The following is a 23,384-nucleotide window of genomic DNA, read 5'->3' on the forward strand; positions in this document are numbered from 1 at the left end:
ACCCTGGTCCCCACCAGGCTGCTGTAGTCTAGAGGCTACCTGCTCTCTGTATCCTGAGAGAAGCACAGTCAGAAGCTTGTGTGGGAATTTCCTTATGGTTTACAGGGCGCCGGCCCACCTTCTAAGGACCTTGGCTATGAGATGAAACCTTCCTACATGCAGACGCACACGTGCACACACACGCACACGCATGCACGTGGCTCCATGTTCTTTGCTTGAGTACTTGAATGGCTGCTGTGTGCTTGATTCTGCCTCACAACCTGCCCCAGCTTCACCACCTGGCTTGTGTACAATTCAATGATTGGCACAGAAGAGATGGGATACACCAAACCCAATTCTGGATTCTTGGTGTCCCGCCCTAGCTAGTGGGAGATGCTTCGGGAGCACCTGGTCTGGCAGGCAGGAGCCTCCCCAGGTGCTGGAGGTTGCATAAGAAGGCCTAGGGACCAAGAGAAACACTGGAAAGGTGGGAAGTGGGCCAGGTAAGTGGCAGAGGTGTGAGGCTAGATTAGTATTGAACGGGTGGGGCAGTGATTAGAATCAAGAGGGGACAGACGTGAAGTACGGTAGGCAGCAGAGAGAGACCAAGTAATGAGCATTGGTTGTCAGAGTTGGGTGAAGATTGTGTGTCTCTGGCCCCTGTGGCTTCCCTCTGCCCCCGAAAGGTCAGGGCAGCTTTAGCACAGCTTCAGGCTGCAGAGGCCACTCACCACCAGCTTGGATAGCCCTCCAGACCCTGCTGACTGCATAGGCAGAAGGGAACCGGGCACTGAAGGATGCCTGGCCCTGTCACATCAGCTGCTCTGCACCTGACAGATAAAAGCCTATGTCACCCCACTTTCTACCACCCCAGTCACCTGCATGGGCAAACTGCAATGAGGCCGCGGCCTCGGGCCCTCATAAAGGCCAAAGTGGTCCCTGCAGGGCTGCCCCTGCCAGCAGCCCTGTGAGGGTTGGTCATCCCTCAGCTCACAGCAGCCACATCCTACCCAAAGTACGGCTCTAGCCTCGCCCTCTGGGCTTGCCTTTCCCCATCCTCAGCCACCCTTCCCTGTGCAAGGAGGGGACTATGCTCATACAAAGGACTTGTTTTAGAAGGTGGGTTCCTTTCCCCTCCCCCTTGGCTAGGGTCAGGCTGGCGCCCATCCCCCTCTGAACGTCTGAGGCCCCTGGCAAGCGCCACCCCTTCCAGATTTGCCCCGCCCAGGATTGAGGGCCCTTACTTATAACTTCTCCTTCGTCCTGGCCATGGCGCTTTCCTCCTCCTCGGGCTCGTATGGGCTCCGGGCTGTTTTTAACGTGTCCGTTTGTATTGATGTATGGAATTGTCAATAAACACAATCATTTATTACTTTGGGATGCTGGCCTGTGAAGCAGAAGGAGGTCTTGCTCCCAGGGCGGCGCGGGGGCGGGGCCTTGGGGCGGGATGTCGCTGTGGGCGGGAGCTCGGTGATCTGGGGGCGTGGCCCTGTGGGGGCGTGGCGGGGCCTCGGGAGGGCCTTTCCGGACTCTTGGCGGCAGGGTCATGGCGGAGGCGGCTTTGGAAGCCCTGCGCAGGCAGTTACAGGAATTCCCGGCCGCGGCAAGGGGTGAGTGGACTCTTCGGAGCGCTCAACGTCCTCGCCTCGCCCGCGGAGCTGCTCCGGGCCGCGGGCGTGGCCTTAGGCTTAGTGGGGACCGGGCGCCAGAACCGGGTGCGCCCCTACCGCGACCTCAGCTCCCAGGCCACGCCCGCCTAGTCACTGGTTCCCCTGGTCCCTTCGCCACTTGCGCGGGCTGCTTGTGGCCCCACCCATCGCTTTTCGGGTGCGCTCTCCCTCCTGCCCCACATGTTCACAGTGGTTTCCGGGGGTGTGGACGTGTGTGTAGTGAAAATACCACAAAACCGTTTTCTACTTCAACAGTATGTGCTCAGTGACGCTAATTACATCCATTACACTCGGCGACCTTCACCACTATCCGTTTTGGAGGAAATTTCCACCACACTGCACAGCAGAGCTGTGAGGGACTTGGGGCCTGTTTTGAGCCCGGTTCTGTCCTGTTGTCGTTCTTGCCTTTCCTGGCCTTTCCTGACCTGAAAGCATGTCCGGTGCCTCTGAGTCGGTTCTTACTCTTAATGACCCTCCATGTACAACAGCATGAAACACTGCCCATCCCGGACCATCATTCAGATGCACCCAGGCTGCTTAGAACAGGCCTCCCTGTTCTGTGTCCAACTTTCACCTGCTCAGGAGGGGATTGAAAATAACACGGCTTGGGTCAGGTGCACGTCTGTCCTCAAAGTCACATTCTTGCTTTTCAACATTTGAGGGGTCTTGTGTAGCAGATATACCAATGCAATGCATCATTTGATTCAGAAATGCTGCTGCTTCCATGGGCATTGATTGTGGGTTTGAGCAAGGCGAACCCTTGACCTCTTCAACCCTTTCTTCATTGATCATGACGTTACCTATTGGTCAGTTTGTGAGGATTTTGATCTTTACATTGAGTAGTAATCCACCCTGAGGACTACAATCCTCGGTCTTCATCAGCAAGGGCTTCAGGTCTTCCTCACTTTCAGCAAGCAAGGTTGTGTGACCTGCATATCACAGGTTGTTGACAAGCCTTCTTCCAATCCCGATGCAGCTTTCTTCTTGTAATCCAGCATTTCTAATTACTTGCTTGACATACAGAATGTGTAATTATGGTGAGAGGATACAACGCTGACACACACCTTTTCGGAGTTTAAACCATGCAGTATTCCTTTTGTTCTGCCTCTTGACCCAAGTCCAAGGTAAGTTCTGCATGAGCTCAGGGAAGTGTTCTGAAATTACCCTTCTCAAGGATACCCGTAGGTTTTTTTTGGACCATTTTATTGGGAGCTCTTACAACTCTTGTTCCAAATGATACATCAATTGTATCTGACATATTTGTACATATATCCCATCGTTCTTTTCTAGACATTTACTTTCCATTGAGCCCTTGGGATCAGCTCCTCTTTTCCCTCCCTCCTCACCAACCCCCAACCCTGTGGCCCCTTGATAGATTATAGATTGTTAATTATTTTCAGACTATCCATACTTTTATATGATCCACACAGTCAAATGCATTTGGCATAGTCAATAAAACACCAGGAAACGGACTCGTCTGCTTTCAGAGAATCTGCACTGTTCCTCGTCCTTGTTCCAGGTCCTCTTCTGAGTAAGGCCTAACCCTCTGACAGCTTCCTGTCACAATGTACTGCTGCAACAGTCTTTAAATAATATTCAGCAAAATTTTACTTTCTTATGATATTAATGATACTGTTCTATAACTTGAGCATTCTGTTAGGTCACCTTTCTTTGGAATGAGTACCAGTAGGGATCTCTTGCAGTCAGTTGACCAAGTAGCTGTCTTCCAAAATATATTGACAAATTTTATTATGGTGAAAGAAATATAACCCAAAATGCCATTTTTAAGAATACAGTTTGGTGACAGCAACATTCATCAGGTTATGCTATCACCACTATTCATTTAAAGTTTTAAGTTATTTCAAAATACAAAATTGGTACCCCCCTCAACGGATTCCCTCCCTTACTTAAAAAGAAAACAACCCCAAACTAATTCACTGCTGTTATTCTCTTCAGAACACGGAGGACAAGCACCCCTTTGTGTTTCTGAGACTTGCACTCATGACGGGAGCAGACAGCCTCTTCTTTCTCACACAGAGCAATTAATGAACTTCGGTTTATGTGAATTTACCTAGTCTTGATAGGTCATATAATAACATCTAGCATCTTTGTCAGTTAACATGTTTTCAGAGTTCATCCATGTGATAGCATGTAGCAGGATGTCCCTTCTCTCTATGGCTGAATGTGCAGATGAGTGAATAAACAAGACATTTATTCATTTAATGGACATTTGAGTTGTTTTTGCATTTTGGCTCTCCTTTTTTTAAAATCATTTTATTGGGGGCTCATACAATTCTTATCACAATCCATACATCCATCCATTGTGTCAAGCACATTTGTACATTTGTTGCCATCATCAGTCTCAAAACATTGCTTTCTACTTAAGCCCTTGATATCAGCTCCTTATTTCCTCCCTCCATCCCGCTCATCCCTCCCTCATGAACCCTTGATAATTTATAAATTACTATTGTTTTGTCATATCTTCCACTGTCCAACATCTCCCCTCACCCACTTTTCTGTTGTCCATCCCCTGGGGTGGGGGGTTATATGTAGATCCTTATAATCAGTTCCCCCTTTCTACCCCACCTTCTTTCTACCCCACCTTCCCTCTACCCTCCCCGTATCGCCACTGTCACCACTGGTCCTGAAGGGATCATCTCTCTTGGATTCCCTGTGTTTCCGGTTCCTCTCTGTACTTTTGGCGCTTCTTACTACTAAAACAGGAATATTGGCAACACGTGTCTGTTTGAGTCCTTACTTTCAAGTGTCTAGGCTATGCTGTATACCTAGGAATGGACTCGCTGGGTACATGTAACTTTTGAGGAACACAGAGGCCGTCCCATTTTACATTCCCACCGGCAGTACAAAAGGGTTTCAATTTCTCCATATCCTTACCAACACTTGTTAGTTGACATTTTTTCTTTCTTTCTTTTTTTAAACATCATTTTATTGGGGGCTCGTACAATTCTTATCACAATCCATACATACATCCATTGTGTCAATAACATATGTACCTTTGTTGCCATCATCATTCTCAAAACATAGTTGACATTTTTTCCTGACCAGATCTATCCTAGTGGGTGTGATGCAATATCTCATTGTGGTTTTAATTTGAATTTCCCTAATGTCAATCTGTGCTGCATCTCGTTAAATAATTGAAAGGCTCCCATGCGATTTTGAGGACTAAAGTGTTCCTGACCCAAGTCAAGATGTTTCAGTCGCCTCCTATCCATGTGAAAGCAGGAACCTGAAAAGGAGGAAGACCCCAGAAGCATCTGCATTTGAACTTGGTGCTGGCCAAGCATATTGAAAGTGCCATGGACTGCCAAAATGAGCAAATAAGTATGTCTTGAAGGAAGTATAGCCCGAATGCTCCTTAGATTCAGGGATGGAGAAGCTTTGACCATGTCGTCAGGAGAGACTAGTCCTTGGGGAAGGGCACCCTGCTTGGGAAAGTAGAGGGGCAGAGAAAGAGAAGGCCTGCGACCAGATGGGTTGACACCGTGGCTGCCACCATTGGTTCAGACATGAGAACAATTGTGAGGCTGGTACCGGACTGGGCAATGTTTTTTTCTGTGGCACACGGGGTTGCTATGGGTTGGGACTGACTGGCTAGCCCAGCAGTGACTAATGAAGGAGCCTTGGTGACTGAAGAGGTTATGAATTGGGCTGCTAATTCCAGGGTCAGCAGTTTGAAATCACCAGCAGCTCTGTGGGAGAAAGATGAGGCTTTCCTCTCCTGTAAAGGGTTGCAGTCATGGAAGCCCACAGAGCCAGAATGTACTTGATGTCACTGTGCTCAATGACTGATAAAGGAGCCCTCATGTTGAAGTGGGTTAGGCCATTGGGCTGTGACCTGCCAGTTATGGTTCTAACCCACCAGCCACTCCTCCAGAGAAAACGGAGTTTTTCCAGTCCAGTAAAGAATTACAGTCTCAGAACCCCTTGGGCCATTCGACAATGTCTGATAGGGCGATAGGGTTGCTATGTTTGTGTTTATGAATGACTTAGCGACCAGAGCCATGGTGGCATAGTGAGTTATGAGTTGTTCAGTGGTTCAAAACCACCAGCCTATCCAAGGGAGAAGCTTGAAGCTCTCTGCTCCCATGAGGGCTTAGAGCCCCTGAAGCCCACAGGGTTTCCAAGATGAAATCTACATGAGCGCCACCATGTCATCTTTGTCCGGTTTCAGAGCTGGTTGTTTCAAACCGCTGACCTTCCCTCCCCATTAGCTGCCAGGCTGTCTTGCCCCAAAGAGGGCAGCCGAGGAGACCCGACGGGGCAGTTCTGCTTCGTTCCATACCCACCCAAGCCCACTGCTGTCACCGCAGCTCCCACTCCGGCGACCCAGTGCGGGGTCTCCAAGATTGCTGGTCTTTATTTATTTTTATTTCGGTCCTATAAGATTTTCTTCTTTTTAAAATTTATTATTTTTATTTTTAAAATCATTTTATTGGGGGGCTCGTACACCTCTCATCACAATCCATCCATCCACTGTGCCGAGCACATTTGCTCATGCGTTGCCATCATCATTCTCAAAACATTTTCCTTCTACTTGAGCCCTTGGTGTCAGGACTGTCAGTCTTTCCTGGAAGCCTCATCCTCGCCTGGAACAGGAGGTGGGTTTGAATTGTTGACTTGCGGGCAGTCCAATGCCTATTCCACAGCCACCAGGGCTCCTGAAAAAAGAAAGAAAGAATCAAACACAGCCATGGAGTCATTTCTGACTCATGGAGACCCTGTCGGACGGAACAGAACTGCTCCTGGAATCTGTACTCGAATACAAAGCCTCACCTTTCTCCCAACAAGTGGCTGGTGGTTTCAAACTGCTGACCTTGAGGTTAGCAGCCCAACGTGTCACCCCCTACATCAACAGGGCTCCTTAGAGTTGCCGTCAGTTTGCGTCGACTCCATGGCACACATAAAGAATACATGGTTCATGCTGTCGGTCAGCTCTCCACGTGCTGCTTGGCCATGTGTAGATAGCCTCTTGGTAGAAATCACAAGCTTGAGTCTTTGGCCGATTTTGACTGTGGGTGGATTGTCTTTGTTGTGAATTTGTAGGGATTCTTTATCTATTCTGGATATCAAACCCTTATCATTGGATACAAGATTTTCAAATGTTTTCTTCCTGTTCTACAGGTTGTTTAGGTTTCTTTCTGCTCTATAGGTTGATGAAATCTTTACTTTTTTCCTAACAGTTTTATTGGCATCTACTCACATAAACAATGCAGTAAGTTCAATCACAGTTGTGCAATTATCACCACAGGTTTAGGGCATTTTCTTTAGTCTAGTACCCATCCTTATTAGCTCTCCATTTCCCACCACCCTCCCCTGCCATACCCCCAGGAACCATTAATCCAGTTACCATCTCTAGATTTACCTATCCTACATTTCTTATATAGAGAAACATTAAAAATCAAAAAAGCTAACAACAATAACAAAGTTATAAAACATATAAAAACCTCAATTGTAAATTAACAGGGATGTCTCTAAGGTGAGCCAGAGCCAATTGCAAACCATAGATCATGAATGGATTTTGGGTTCCCACTTAATCGTAGCTTCAACCTAAGAGCAATTAGTTCTTGCATCATGGCCCCGCTCAGTACTCACCCTCATGAAGGAAACACAGAAGACAGGAGTGCTATAGCAAAATTTCTGTGGTGCAGAAATTTGATGGTACCCGGCTATCAGATAGAACAGTGTCTGGGGTCTTCCAAGCAAACAGCCATCTAAGTGAGATATCTACTAAGCCCACCCGGAGGAAGCACACCAATATATGTGATCCTTGCAATGTAAATTATCGAATCCAAATCCAAAGAAGAAGAGAGTAGTATCCGAATTGAAATGGTGAGACCCTGACTTGCAGGAGGCTGTGGATGGCAGTGGAAGCCCCAGACACATTTGCAGGATCTACAATAGGGACTAAGCCTCCAGTGCTTGCCCTCTTGACCACCATGGAGACAGGGGGATGACCTGGTTACCTGACAGAGAGTGTTGGAGGAACGACTATAGTAGATTAAAATGATAAATTCAATTTGAACAGTTCAAACCTTGTCACTCGATCCCCTCTGTGATATATTTTGTGCTTGATGGTTTTTAATATTTTCTGGTGTTTTTTCCCCCCATATTGGGATTTATCTCTGTTGTAGTTTGTTACTGTGGGTAGCAATCTTGGCTCTGTGTTTTTAACTGTTTTTCAGTATATGAAAAGACAGGATTGATGAGCTCATATCAAGGAGTTCAAGAAGGAAGAAAATGTTTTGAAACTAATTTTGGTAGCAATTTTACAATACTGCTTGATGTGACTGAACTACGGAATGGTTGTCTGGATTAGCTCTTAATAAAATGGTTTGAAAAGAAAAGATAAGAAGCTCAATTGAAAAGAAAGCAGAAGATATTAAAAACTAGAGTGAATTTACATGGATCATAAGGGAGATCAAGTGATAGGGTGCTAGATTTTAGCCTGACTGCATCTGCAGCAGTCCACCTTCCAGTGCACCCTGCGTGCCAGCAGGCTGCTCACATCCCTGTTGCAGGCTCAGAGGGGATTATTCAGGGGCTTCATCCACATGTATTTCCTCTTCACTTAAAAATAGCAAACAAACAAATAGCTTTGAAATGGTGGACAGGGGATCAAATGATCAGAGTTTACATTTTAGCCTATGTACGTTGGCCATAACTGACTTTATAATGCTCTCTGGCTGATAATAGGGCTAATCATATCCCTTAACGGTGATAGAAGGATGTTTTCGGAAGCTTAATCTATGTGTGGACCCTGCAGAAGGAATTTGAGCTTTCACCGTCATCCATAGCCTTCTGCAAACCAGGTGTTCACAATTTAAGCTCTAATGCCAGTCCCTCTTTAGATGTGAATTCTATTATTGACAGTCCTTGGATCACACAGGCTGGTGTGTTTTCCATGTGGATTTAGTTGACACCCATTTCTTTACTTTCTTAATGAACTTTTTTTCTTTCATTTTGATGAAATCTAACATGTATTTTAAAAATCATTTTGTATTTTTTTATTTAGTAAGGATAAAACAATAGTAATGTAAAGATAAAAATACAAACAATGGGTAAGAAAGAAAAGACCATCACCAATATGTTAAAGGTCACGGAAGAAACTTTTGTCATGCAACAAGCAAGAGATCCTTGCACCTAGAACAAAATTCAGGTTGGGTCTAGACTCTCTAGATGGAGGTCAACTAGCCAGCTATCAAGTTTGACCCAGCACAATCAGCATTATAGTGTTCTATGTTTGATAGTAAGGCTGTTCCAGACCTTTGCCAGTGGCTAGAGGGGATCTGCCAGGGGCTTAATCTGACTAGACACTCTGCAGATGGGTTTGGAGTTCCCGCTGCCCTCCATAGCCTGCCACAAATTGAGTGTTCACAGTTTTAGCTCTGATAATTTTCCCTTCGTCATCTCTGGATCACACAGCTGGTGTGCTTCTTCCATGTGGATCTAGTTGACTCCTCACTTAGATGGCTGCTTGCTTGAATGTAAGCCTTTAAGACCCCAGACACTATTGCGATCGATAGCTGGGCACCATCTGCTTTCTTCACCACACTTTGCTGTAGCACCCTTATCTTCAGTGATCATTTCCTGAAGGCATGTATCCTGCCAGGCCATGTGATCAGAACTAACTGTTCTTGGATTGGGGCTAAGAGTTCAATGGGAGCCCAGAATCCATGTGCTCCCTCATGGGTTGGTTATACATGACTCTGGTTTATTTTGGAAGTTGTCTTATGACAAAATCAAAACACCAACAACAGCAGCAAATCCACTAGCAAACAAACAAAGGGGGAAACAAAACAGAACACTCAAAAAAAAATCCCCCAAACAAGAAACAAAAAACACTCAAGGTAAAGGCAGGAAAACAAAAACCCCAGTAAACAAAAAGTACATTGTCAATCATGCCCCTGGGGTGTAAGGCGATTGAACTGGCAACTAATTAATTTTCCCAATGACCCCCACTGTTGGTTTGAGGAGTCTGTGGGAGAACAGATCCACTCTGAGCTGCCATGAGTTCTTGCCTGGCAGTTCAACCCCCGTCTTGGTGTTAGGGGCAGCCTTCCTTGATCAGTTCTTCCAAGTGCAGGTCCCAACACAATAGATCCAAACCTGTCGTGCCACTGTTAGGGAGGCATCGAGGTACTAAATATGTGGTGTCCTTTTCCATTGGACATCTGACTGCTGCTTCCCCAGCCCAGGAGCAGCCCCTCTCCACTTCCTCTCCCACCAGAGTACCCTCATCCCTAGTCCAAGGGTGCAGGCAACTTGGAGGCAGAGCTCAGTTCATTCAGCAGGACCTCTATGTTAAGCCCCTCTGGTGCAGCCTCTGTGTTCTGCCGTGCTGCCTGCACGGTCGGCATCCAAGGTCATCATGGTGTTTAGTCCATGGTGTGGTTCACCGAGGGTTGGGTAGAAATGTATTTGTAGAGTCTACCCAGGAACAGGAAATCAGGTCCATTGTCCCCCTAACTTCTCTTCAATCTTTGTTTAGCATCCCTTCCCAATGTGAGTTGACTTCTCCCCAGTCACCCACCACACTCACCAACAGAGCTATCAGGGTCTCTTCCAAAATGTAGATGCTCCCTCCCCTGGTCTTCGTTTGCTTTTCGGACAGGAGTCTCCTCCCCTCCTGTGGGGCCCATTGGTTTGCCCCAGCCTTGTCTCGATGCTGTACAGCCTCCTGTGGATGGCCATCTCCCATCCCCCCTCTTCAGGGGGTCGACCCCAGACCATGTGAGGTCTCCTAGCTCCAGGTGGCTCTTGGGAAGTGCATGAAAGGGAGGTGATGTGTGGTTCGTGGCCGGTAGGTAGGTTTCTCCCCTTTTGCTCAGGAATTGGCTTCTAAGATTTGTTTAATTGGGTTTCTCCTTATATTAGTGGACTCATACAATGTTTGTCCTTTTGTGATTGGCTTACTTCACTCAGCACAATGGTTTCCAGGTCCTTCCATGTCATGTGGTGTTTCGTGCTTTCACCACCGTTTTTCAGGGGGGTGTAATATTCCATTGTGTGTCTGTACCATAGCGTCTCTATTCTTCCACTGTTGGGCATTTGGGCTGCTTCCAGTTTCTTGCTATTGTGAACTGTGCTGCAATGAACATGGGGGAGCATTCATCCACTCGTGTTGTGTCTGTATTTCTTTAGGGTATATGCCTAAAAGTGGTATCGCTGGATCACCTGGGATTTCAATTCCCAGTTGCTTTAAGTATCTCTATATCATTTTCCCCAGTAGCTGTATGTATTGACAAGTCCACCAACAGTGCACTCGAGGTCGAATCTCTCCATGTCCTCTCCAGCACTTGTTGTTTCTGGGTTTGTATTTTTTTTTAAATTTGGGCTAGTAGCTTATGTATTTTGAAAATTATGTGATTTTCGAATTTTGCCCAATTATTTCATTAGCTCTGGCAGCGTTTTTGAAGGATCCCTGGTGGCGTAATGGTTAAGAGTGGGCTGCAAAGTGCAAGGTTAGCAGTTCAAAACCATCAGCTACCACTCAGGAGAAAGATGGGGCTTTCTACTCTTGTAAAGAATTACAGTCTCCGAAACTTCCCAGGGCAATTCTACCTTGTCCCATAGGATTGCTCTGAGTTGTCATTTGGATGATAGTGAGTTTGGATTTTTTTTAACCATAGTTTTATTGACATCTTACACAATCCAGTATATCCATTCATGTACAGTTCTGTGGTTCAACCCCATCATCAATGCTGTCAGCTCCCCATTCCCTCCCCACCCCTTCCCATACCCTCAGGGACTTGTTACTCCTATTAGCTGTTTCTGAAGAGTTATCTATCTTGACTTCCATGTCTGAACAATCTTAAATATGCAAATGGACATATGCAAATATAACAATTAATGAGGTAAAACAAATAAAAACCTTAGTAGCAAGGGGATAAAATCTTAACTAGAGGATAGTTATGTGGTTCATCATTGCCACACTGCTCTCTGGATTTCTCTTCCATTCCATGTGGCCCTTCTGAGAGAGCCTGTCCAATTCTTGGTGCATTTTGGGGTCTTCTACATCCATTCCCCCTTGACATCAATATGGTTGCATGTTTTTGAACTTCTGATACCTCTTGCTGTTGACACCTTATGATCACACAGGTTGGTGTGCTTTTCCCATATGGACTTTATTGCTTTCCTGCTAGATGGCTGCTTGTTTAACTACAGGCCTTTAAGACCCCAGACGCTCTGCCTTTTGATAGGTGGGTACCGTCAGCTTTCTTCGCCCCATTAGCTTATGTACCCTCATCGTCTTCAGCAATCATGTCGGAAAGGTGAATATCATACAGTGCCAAATTATTAGAACCAACAGTTCTTGTACTGTAGCAAGATTCAAATAGAGACCCAAAGTCCACCTGCTTCCTTGTTACGTGTGTATGTATATATGTATATATATATATATGTGTGTGTGTATATATATATATATATATTTCCCCTCACATCCAATTTTTTGGAGTAGCTGTTATGAATTCTTCAGAATTTTCTGTGTACACAAGCTCATGTCATATGCAAATGGAGATTATGTTTGTTCTATTCTGATTTAGATGCCTTTTATGTCATAGCTAAAAATTCATTGTCCAGAATAAGATCTTGAAGCTTTAGCTTTGCTTTCTTCTAAGGTTATATGATTTTAGTTTTACCTTCAGGTCATTGATCCATTTGATACATGTGGGGGGGAGGGCCAGCCTCCCACAACTAATGGTGGGTTCGATAAACGCAATTGTACAGTTAAAATAGATTAAGATTATAGTAAAGTCCTAGAGAACATGAGAGATAGAAGACAGATTGAAATAATGGAGTCAGACACATTTCATAGTAGCATGCTCACCTCAGCCTCACTTGGTGGTCCATGTGGAGATAGGGGGAGGGGGGGAGGACAAGGGGAAAGGGAACAGGGGAGCCAGAAAAGGGGAGAGGGAAAGGGAGAACTGAGGAGAGGCTAAGAAGGGAACCCAAGACAGCTCTTTATTGCTAACCCAGGCCTATATATCTTTGGGGGATGTGCAAGACCAGTAATTACAGGTAAAGACATACATCACAGGAAGGGGTTGCACTATAGGGTATACAGCAATGAGAGGGGGACAATCTAGGGATATACACAATAGGAAGAGGCGGGATTGGGGGCACACATGTGACAAGGGCGGATCCTAGATTCAGGATGGCAGCCTAACTTTGAATGTCACTGAGCTGGTTTGACCTGTTTTCTGGGTCTCCATAGAAACCATTATCAGTAGGGTGTAAACTATGGGAACCAAGCTAATGGTCACAAGCATTTAGGGAGAACTAGCCCATTGTCCTTAACAGCAGGGAGGGGGGGACATCTACCTGCCCTGGGAGCAGACAGTTGTCTGGCCAATGACTGCCTTCAGGGAGGATGTCTCCAAGCATCTGGCCTCCCACGATATGCTGGCAAATAGGCTCTAGTGTTTGACATGTCTTTGGGGAGACAAATCTGGGGAGAAGTCTCTTTATAATTCCACATACATGATGTAAGGTATCGGTCCATTTGCCTTCATTCCTTTGCATGTGGCGACTCAGTGGTCATAGCACTGTGTATTGAATAAGCGTGTCTTCCCCCATTCACATAATGGTCAAATCACAAGTTACCATAGGTGTACGGGTGTATTTCTTGATTCACATTTCTACTCCTTGGCCTGCCCTCTTAGGAGTAACACACTATTTTGATGATTGTGGCTTTGTTAGATCTCTCGGGGGATCGAGTTGTACCTCGTTAGAAAGAATTCATGCCGGAGCCTGGTTCATGATCCAAGTGAGTTTGATGAGAGGTAGAAGAAGTTTCAGGTTTTACACAGCACCCATAGGACTCCTCCCGACCATGCAGCCTGGCTGAAGCTGCTCAGCGTCACGCAAAGATCTCTCCTTCCCTGCCACTCTCTGTTAGATCTCTCTCTCTCTCTCTCTCTCTCTCTCTCTCTCTCTCTCTCTCTCTCTCTCTCTCTCTCTCTCTCTCTCCCTTCTCCCCCTCCTCCTCCCCCACCCCTCCCTTTTCGTGGATTCCAGGGGGAGGCTTGGTGGACGACCCCAGATGGACCCCATTGGCTGAATTGAATTCACCTGGCTCAGGTGGGCCGATCCAGGTTTAGCACCCACCCAATCCCACTGGCGGGAAACCTGAGCCTCTGAGCATGTGCAGTGTGCCGCTCTTTGTTCCCTTGCCTGGCTCTCTGGGCATGGCTTAAGGGACATCCCATCCCTGTGCTAGTCTGCCTAACAACGTTACAGTACATTTTTAAATTGGAAAGGATGAAACTTCCTATTTTTAAAAATTTATTTTATTTTGAAACCTCCTATTTTGTTCTTTTTTTCAAGATCATTTTTACTATTTGAGGCCCTTTGCAATCATGTGAATTTGAGAATTGACTTTCCGTTCCCCTAAAAGGAACATAAAAGCTGTTGGAATTTTTATAGGGATTGCAGATCACTTTGGTCATATTGTCATCTTAACAATATTAAGCCTTCTAATTTATTTATGTCTTCTTTAAATTCCCTCAGAAGTATTTTTAGTATTTGTCTCCCTCATTAAATTATTCCCCAGTCCCATCTACATGTAACCTCCTTTCTGGGAAATGGGCAATGCGATGGTGGGTGAGGGGAGACGCGGGGCAGTGTAAGATAAGATAAAATAATAATTTATAAACTATTAAGGGTTCATGGGGGAGGGGGAGCGGAGAGGGAGGGGAGGGGAAAAAAAGGAAAAAGCTGATTCCAGGAACCCAAGTGGAAGACGAATTTTGAGAATGATGAGGACAACGAATGTATAAGGGTGCTTTACTCAATTGATGTATGTATGGATTCTGATAAGAGTTGTATGAGCCCTAATAAAACGATTTATTAAAAAAATTATTCCTCAGTCCTTTAGTTGTTTAGATGGTATTAGAAATGGAATTGTTCTCTTTCTTTCCTTTTCCGTTTGTTTGCTGCTGGTGTATGGAAGCACAACATATTTTTAAAGAATCTTTTTATTAGGGACTCATACAACTCCCATCACAATCCATATACACATCAATTATGTAAAGCACATCCGTACATTCATTGCCCTCATCGTTCTCAAAACATTTGCTCTCCACCTAAGCCCCTAGCATCAGGTCCTCATTTTTTCCCTCCCTCCCTGTTCCCCCCTCCCTCATGAACCCTTGATAATTTATAAATTATTATTTTGCCATATCTTTCCCTGTCTGATATCTCCCTTCACCCACCCCTCTGTTGTCTGTCCCCCAGAGAGGAGGTCACATGTAGATCCTTGTAATCGGTTCTCCGTTTCCAACCCATCATCCCTCTACCCTCCCAGCATCACCACTGACACCACTGGTCCTGAAGGGATCATCTGCCCTTGATTCCCTGTGTTTCCAGTTCCCATCTGTACCAGTGTACATCCTCTGGTCTAGGCAGACTTGCAAGGTAGAATTGGGATCATGATAGTGGGGGAGGAGGAAGCATTTAGGAACTTAAGGAAAGTTGTATTTTTCATCATTGCTACATCGCACCCTGACTGGCTTGTCTCCTCCCCGAGACCCTTCTGTAAGGGGGTGTTGTCCAGTGGCCCACAAATGGACTTTGGGTCTCCACTCTGCACTCCACCCCTCATTCACTATGATATAATTTTTTGTTCTGATGATGCCTGATACCTGATCCCTTCAACAGCTCGTGATCGCACAGGCTGGTGTGCTTTGTCCGTGTGGGCTTTTTTTGCTTCTGAGCTAGATGGCTGCTTGTTTACCTTCAAACCTTTAAGACCCCGACTCTATAGCCGGGCACCATCAGCTTTCTTCACCACATTTGCTTATGCACCCATTTGTCTTCAGCGATCAAATCAGGGAGGTGAGCACACAATGATATGAATTTTTGTTCTTTGATGCCTGATAAGTGATGGCTTCGACACCTCTTGATCACACAGGCTGGTGTGCTTCTTCCATGTGGGCTTTGTTGCGTCTGAGCTAGATGGCCGCTTGTTTTCCTTCAAGCCTTTAAGATCTCAGATGCTATTATCTTTTGATAGGCGGGCACCATCAGCTTTCTTCACCACATTTGCCTATTCACCCGCTTTGTCTTCAGCAGTTGTATCAGGAAGGTGAGCCTCATAGAGTATCAATTTAAAAGAAGAAAGTATTCTTGCATTGAGGTAGTACTTGAGTGGAGGCCCAAAGTCCTTCTGCTACCTTAATACTAAACCTATAAATATATGCACATAGATCTGTAAGGTCTCTCTCTCCGGGACTAGATTTCAGCCTTGGTCCTTGGCTCCGCGCGAGAAAGATTTTATGCTGAAACCGGCCTCGTGATCCAAGTGAATTTAATGAAAGTTCAAAGAAGCATCAGGTTTTACGCGGCACCCATAGGATTCCTTTGACCATGCGGCCTGGCAGAGACTGCTCCGGGACACGCAAGGATCTCTCCCCTCCCACGGAGATGACCAGACCCTCTCCCTCTCGGTTCCTGCCTTCTTAAGGGTTCCTGGGGGAGGCGTGGTGAACGACCCCAGGTCGATCCCATTGGCTGATTTGTAGTAACCTGGCCCAGGTGGGCTGCTCCAGGTGTAACGCCCATCTCCACCCACTGGCGGGAAAATCCAGCTTTGTCCATTGCTGGTTCTCCTGGGCATGCGTAAATGGACTTCCCAATTACCTAGGCTAAGCTACCTAACAGATCTATTTCCCCATCGTCATATATAAACATATTTGCCTATGTACATGCCTTTATCTAGACCTCTATAAATGCCCTTTGCCGCCCAGCTCTTTCCTCTATTTCCTTTTTTGACTTTCCTCCTTTCCCACTATCATGCTCAGTCCCCACCAGGGTTTCAGCAATTCCTCTTGGTTACATTACCCTTGATCATGCCCTACCAAGCCTCCCACACCCTACTCACCACCGATTTGGGTCACTTGTTCCTTTGTCCCTGGGTTTGTTAACACCACTACCTTTCCCCCAACTTCCCCCTCTCCCATGTCCCCCCGGAACTGTTGGTTCCATTGTTTTCTCCTCCAGATTGTTCATCCAGCCTATCTTATTTAGACAGACCTGAGGAGGTAATAACATGCACAAAAACAAGGCAGAGCAAAACCAAGAAACAATATACAGCAAAACAACAACAAACCAATGACAAAAACCAAAACAAAACACAATAAGAAAAAAAAGCTTGTAGTTAGTTCAAGGATTGTTTGTTGGCCTTTAGGAGTGTTTTCCAGTCCAGTCTGTTGGGGCACTATGCTGGCTCCAAAGTCCACCTTCAGCATTCCCTGGGGACCTCGCCACTCCAATCCCTTGCTGTTGCACCCCTTTAGTGTTTTGCCTCAGTGTGGCAGGATCATATTGGGTGCAATTCCCACACTGTGTCTCCATTGTTGTCCCCTGTAGGGCTATGAGTCAATGAGGGGCGCCATGTCTCCTAGTTTGGCTGGCCATGTGGTCCTCTCTGTGAACTGGCTGTTCTAATTGGAAATATCGTCCCCATGGCCTGGTGGTCCAGGATGTGCTCCACTCTCCTCGTTCCCCTTCCTCTGCTCCCGTGTGCTCCGATCAGATATGTCCCTCTCCCGGAGCTTCAGATTCAATGCCGCCCTTTGAAATAAATTCTTCTGGGGGGAGGGGCAGGTGTCCATTTAGTAGTTGGGATTGGGACCGGCCCCCCAAACCTCTCCACTGGTTCCCTACTGCATGCTGGCATGCTGCATTCACATCTTGGAGCATTGGGTTGAAGTCTGGTCCCTCTTTCCCTGTGGAGATAAAAATAATACCCGCTCCCCTTGGGTGGGTTAGTGAGGCTGAAATTCTTTAAGGGAGCAGACAGCGTCTATTTTCTCCTGAGGAGTGGCCGATGGGTTTGAACCACTGACCTTGCTGTTAGCAGCTACCGGGGTTCCTTACAGTTAGCCGTAGGCACACTAAATGAAGAGACAGTAGGTTAGAAGATAAATGTGGGGAAATCAGTTAAGTGCAATGAGGGGCTCCGGGATGGAGGTTCAATAGGGTGAGTAGAGCGGGCCTCAATGAGGAGGTGGCTCTTGGGCACAGACTCACGGGCGGGGAGGGAGGGAGTGTGCAGACACATGCGGGGGCAGTTCACGGAAGGCAAACACCCTGAGTCGGAGAGAGGATGGTGCGCTCGGGAGAGGGAAGCGTTTTGCCCATGTGTATTTTGGTTGGTTAAATTCCTAGCAGAGGAATTTTGGGGTCAAAGGAATTGTCTAGATCTCCCTTGAAATTCTCTCTTTTCAAAGCCCTTGGATAGAAGAGTGACCGTACCCCAAAAGAAATCTATTCAAATGCAAGAAAATCAAAATGGAAGAAGAGTAAAAAACATAAAGGGGCTAAAAATAGCAGTGACCACCTCTGTTAAGAATTTCTGTGAGAATGTCAGGGGTTTACTGAGCCTGAGTCATCTTCCGGGGTGCCTGTTACAGTGGGCTGGCACAGCTTGGCCACGTGTCACCCCTCCGCGTTCCTGTGTCTACTAGGCAGGATCCTTCTTGCCTCTTTGCCAGTGACTTTCAAGTACCAATCAGCTCTTCCCTTTCCACCTTCACAGGTCCCCTGGGACCTTCCTATTCAGCTCCAATTTCTGATCTAACTAAAGACATCCCCACTTTCCCACTGACCGTGAGACTAATCGGATGACTTCACCGGAGGCGCGCGACCTTGTGGTTCAGGGGGAGGGCAGTGGCCTTGAAGCACAGGGGGGACCTTCCGCTCTACCCAAGGGAAAGAATGGAGGGAGCTGCAGGGCCAGGGTGCAGGGAGGGTGTGTGGTAAGGGGCCGGCTCCAGGCAGAGGCTAATCAGAGGAGAAGAATGGGTTGGGCCCCATTACCAAGGCCAGGCAGACTTTATTCTCCAAGTGGTAAGTCATCAAAGGAGGTTTGCTCAGAGTGACAACATGAGGCTGCCTTTCAAGAAGATGTCTGGAGCTGGGGTGATAAATGCTTTTGGAAGGAGGGGAGTTAAGCCAGGGGAACCAGTTAGTTCACTGTGGCAGGAGATATTGTAAGCCTTTAATCCAGTCATTAAGCCAGTGTGTACTGGGGATCATGGGCGTGCTGGGCACTGTGCTCCCTCCTGGGAAGGCGTAACCCACACCCCCACCCTCATGGAGATCACATTCTAGCCAGGGACAGAGACAGCTATCCAGTGGAAATCAACTGAGTAGATAGTATATTAACCTGTTTGCAAACCTGTCACTGGAGTCGTAGAACTGCCCCGTATTGTGTCTGAGGAAACAGATTGGCCACCACGTCTCTCTCCCGAGGGGCACCTGGTGGACTGAGATCAACCCCCTCCTGGTTAGCAGCCACGTGCTTAAGCACCGTGCCACCACCAGGGCCCATAGATAGTGTGCTTGACGGTGCAGGTGGTCAAGTGGACATGCACGCAGGAAGGGAACGAGGAGTTTTTCAGAGCCCCGGGGTGGTGTCCATGGTTAAGCATTTGTCTTACTAATGGGAAGGTCGGTGCACTTTGCCTCCTCCTAAAGGACCCCCAACAAAATACAATCCTTTTCAGAAAAGTCAGGGCCACAAACTGTGGAGCAAAGGTCCACTCTGACATCCCGGGTCACCAGGAACCAGAATCGACTCGAGGGCAACACTTTTTGTTTACTAGAAATGGTTGTGGGCTGGGGCCGGCAGGGGGTGGGCGGTGGGTATTGTGGTTCACAAGTTCCTAAAGAAGAAGGATAGCCAGCTGGGGGAAGGAAGGCTCTTGAGGTGACTTGTGAGTGGAAGGGCCCCAAAGGAGGTGGCATGGGAGAGGGAGAAGGTGAGGGAGAGGGAGGTTGGGAGTGTTTGTAGGTAGACTCGGTGAGACGAGGAGCCAGCCAGGAGCACAACAGGGAGTCAGTGATGTTTATGAAGGGTGCGATGAAGGGCAGCAAGAGAAAGCCACCCAGGCAGCACACAGCACGGTACCATCATGGAAGACCCAGGGCGTTCAGGTTATAGGCATGTCTCCCCGATGAGGCTGTCAGCATCTTGAAAGGACCCATTCACACTGGCCAAGCCAAGTGCTGAGCACATTCCAAAATATTCAGTGAATATTCGCAGTTGGAAGGCATTCTTCCTTCATCTTGCTGCCCCCAGCCACGGGGAGCTTCCTGCGTGGTGCCTGAGGCTGCTTTTCTATACTTCGCAAGAGGTCCGCCACCGCAGCTAGGGAAGCTAACCAAGGGTCTGGCCCCAGGGAGGACTGGGGTTTGGGCCAAGCAGGAGTCCCGCTGTGTTAGCCCCAGTTGACCAGAGAAACAAATTCATAGCCACTTATATGTGTTTTAAAAGAGTACTTTATATCAAAGAAAAATTGTACATTAAGAAAACATCCCAGCCCAGTCCAGATCAAGTCCTTAAGTCTGATATTAGCCCATATGTCCGATACCAGTCTATAAATCCCTCTTCCTACTCACGAAACACAAGCAATGATGCTGATGCAGGAAGATCACAGGCCAGTGGGTGGAAAGCCTTGTGGACCCAGTGGTGGTAGAGGCATCCCAGCGCTAGCAGGGGTCTCCAAGTGAGCCCTGCGGCTCCTGGGCTCTAGTGTAGCTCTGTGTGTCTTGTCAGCAGGAATGTCTCACAGGAAGGGAGCTATTGATTTCCGTGGGCACCTCCAAATGAGGTCATCAAGCTGCAACCTGAATGACAGCTTAGACTCCACCCCTCCACAAGTTGACACCAGAGTATGTTGCTCACGTGCTCTTGGGCTGTGTGGCCCCTCCTGGAGTAGGCGTGCGGCAGCCTCCTCCTTGAAAATCCCCTTCTATTTCTGGTGGTCCAGAGTCTCTTGGTCCCTCCCCAGTGAGAACTGCCCAGTGATACCCTGTGGCCTGCCCAGAGAGGGCATCTCATCCGTAAGTGGCTGGGTGCTGTTTATGTCAACATCTACCTCCCACCCCACTTAAGAGCTTGGCGTGCCTCCAACCATGCCCTACCTGGATGAGGCCCCGATGCCACTGCACTTCTACCGGGGCTGGGTCTGCCCCAGCAGGCCCTGCATCGTGCGCAATGCCCTGCAGAAGTGGTCGCTCCCCTATCTGAGGTGGGTGCAGCCCTGGGCTGGGCTAGGGTGATGGGCGAGCTGTCTTGTGGCATGTGGGCATGCTCTTAGAGTCCCTTCCCCTAGGGCCACGGTGGGCGCCACGGAGGTGAGCGTAGCGGTGACCCCAGATGGCTATGCTGATTCCGTGCGCGGAGACCACTTCGTGATGCCAGCCGAGCGCCTGCTGCCCCTGTGAGGTGTGTTGGACGTCCTGGAGGGCAGGGCCCGGCACCCTGGCGTGCTCTACGTGCAGAAGCAGTGCTCTAACCTGCTTACCGAGCTGCCCCAGCTGCTGCCCGACTTGGAGCCCCACGTGCCCTGGGCCTCCGAGGCTCTGGGTGAGAGGGGGCGACTGGGGCAGAGGGCAGTCGTTGAGAATACACAGCAGAAGCACACACCAAGCTTCTACACTGACAGCTCATTGACATTGATTGTCTTGGCCCACACCCACCACCCCATGGCCAGGGTCAGGCCCTGCCGCCCTGGAAGCCTTGACTGTTGACCGACTGCAAAGGATTAGTGCTCTAACTTTTGCCTGTGGGGGGCTGGGCCCACTCCCCAAGCCCTCCAAACCATGGCCTCTTCGCCACTTTTCCCTGGGATGCCCCTCGCTCGCACGCAGCACCCCCTCCCACATCCTGTTGGGTGCTATCCCAGACCCGACCTGCAGGGGACAACCGCTCCTAACTCTCCTCCTCTGTCCTGCAGGAAAGATGCCAGAGGCGGTGAACTTCTGGCTGGGGGAGAGGGCCGCAGTGACGTCCTGTAGGTGTCTCTGGGATGCAGGGACAGGGAGGAGCCAGGATGGGGCCAAGGGTGGGAGGCTGGCCTGGAGGGTCGGTCTACAATTCTGCGAACAGAGGAGGAGTGGCGTGGCAGCGTGGTGGGTGGGATGACTTTGGTGTGGGGGCGCACTAGACATCTCTGAGAGGGCACGTTGGCCCCGGAGGTGAACTTGGGAGAACCCTATGCGTGGATATTTACCTCTTTGGAGAGATGACCCGCATGGGGGGTGTGGTGAGTGCCAAGTCCCTGGTGGCTGGGATCTGAAATGCTCTCCACCCCATTCCTCCCTGGGCATCTCCTGGAGTCTGGTTTGACTATGTCATTGAGAATACACAGAGCAGAAGCACACACCAAGCTTCTACGCTAACAGCTCAGTGACATTGATTCAGTCCCTCTAGTTGGTTCAAACGTTCTCACCCTCCCTTCCCGAGTTCTTCTCCCTGAGGGAAATGAGGGGGCTTCAGAAACTGTGTAGAAAATAATGGGATTCCCCCTCCCCCCTTATAAATTCATTGTCCTCCAGGATCCTGGCTGTTCTTTGAAGAGGCTGTTTTCAGTCTGAGCCCGGATGGAGTTTAAAAGAGCACCATGCTCATGGCAGAGGGATGGAGATCCTTTACTGGCTAAGTTGAACTAGAACTGGGCGTAAAGGAGACATCAGGGGACACTTTGGATGGAAGGTTGAAATATTTATTCGCAGGACTTTCTCATTTTTACACCCCTGGCTGTCTTGAGGCGCAAGGCTCTGGGTGGGCAGGTTCTGCCTCTGATGTGCCCTGCTCCGCCAAATCTGCCCAGGACCTTCTTTGTGTTGGCAGTGCACAAGGACCACTATGAAAACCTCTACTGTGTCCTCTCTGGAGACAAACATTTTCTGTTACACCTGCCCAGCGACCGACCCTTCATCCCCTATGGTAGGGCTGGGGCCTGCCTTACGCATGGGCCCCAAACCAGAGGAAGGGTAGCGAGGATTCCCTGCCTGTGTCCCTGGGGCCAGGCATCCAACAGGAGAGGCTGGGAGGAGGTGTGAGGGGCTAGGAGCACTCTTTGCTGAGCTCCCCCTTTTTCTCTGGCATCAGAGCTGTACACCCCAACAACCTACCGACTCACTGAGGTGGGCACCTTTGAGGTGGTGGATGAAGAGGCCATGGAGGAGGTGTCCATCTTGGCCCTGGGCCTCAGGGAGGGGCGAGCTCATCCATCTCCGAGGAGCAAGTGGGCCCCAAAGGTCCTGGGAAGGTGGCCCCTTCCTCCGTAAGGTCCCACCTTCTGGGGCTGGCTTCCCAGGGCGGAGTGGAGGAGGACCTTTGGCCTTTACCGTTGGCAAGGCCAAAGGCCGAGTTCCCCGGTCCTGCTACGTCCCCAGGTGCCCTGGCTTCCACTGGATCCCCTGGCACCAGATCTGTCCCGGTACCCACAGTACCGTGGGGCCCAGGCCTTCCGCTGCACCATGCAGGCCGGCGAGATGCTCTACCTGCCGGCCTTGTGGTTCCACCACGTGCAGCAGTCCCAGGGCTGCATTGCTGGTGAGGAGCTGCCGGCCTCGGCCAGCGGGTGGGCTGGGGAGGCTCTGGGTCAGAGCTGGGCCACCCACTCATGTGCTTGCTCTCCCCACAGTGAACTTCTGGTACGACATGGAGTATGACCTCAAGTATAGTTACTTCCAACTGCTCAACACCCTCACCAAGGCCTCAGGCCTGGACTAGTGGAACCCCCAGGGAACGTGCCCCGCCCCCACAGCTCAGGGGGCACTCTGGCTCCTCCCCAGATGGGCCCCCACAGAGACACCCTGCAGTCTGTCTGACCCAGAACCCCGTTTGGATTGGGACCGACCCTGGAGACTATCTTGGGTGATAGGAGGAGGACCAGGAAGTGCCAGGCAGGTGTCTAG

General features: G+C 48.7%; 1 pseudogene; it reads left to right on the forward strand.

Annotated features, from left to right (window-relative positions):
- The first annotated feature begins 1,248 nt into the window (after nt 1-1,248).
- LOC142440805 (bifunctional peptidase and (3S)-lysyl hydroxylase JMJD7-like) lies at nt 1,249-23,199 on the forward strand (annotated as a pseudogene).
- Nucleotides 23,200-23,384: the final 185 nt, after the last annotated feature.

Source organism: Tenrec ecaudatus, chromosome 1 (genome assembly GCF_050624435.1).
Source record: "Tenrec ecaudatus isolate mTenEca1 chromosome 1, mTenEca1.hap1, whole genome shotgun sequence".
Classification (NCBI taxonomy): Eukaryota; Metazoa; Chordata; class Mammalia; order Afrosoricida; family Tenrecidae; genus Tenrec; species Tenrec ecaudatus.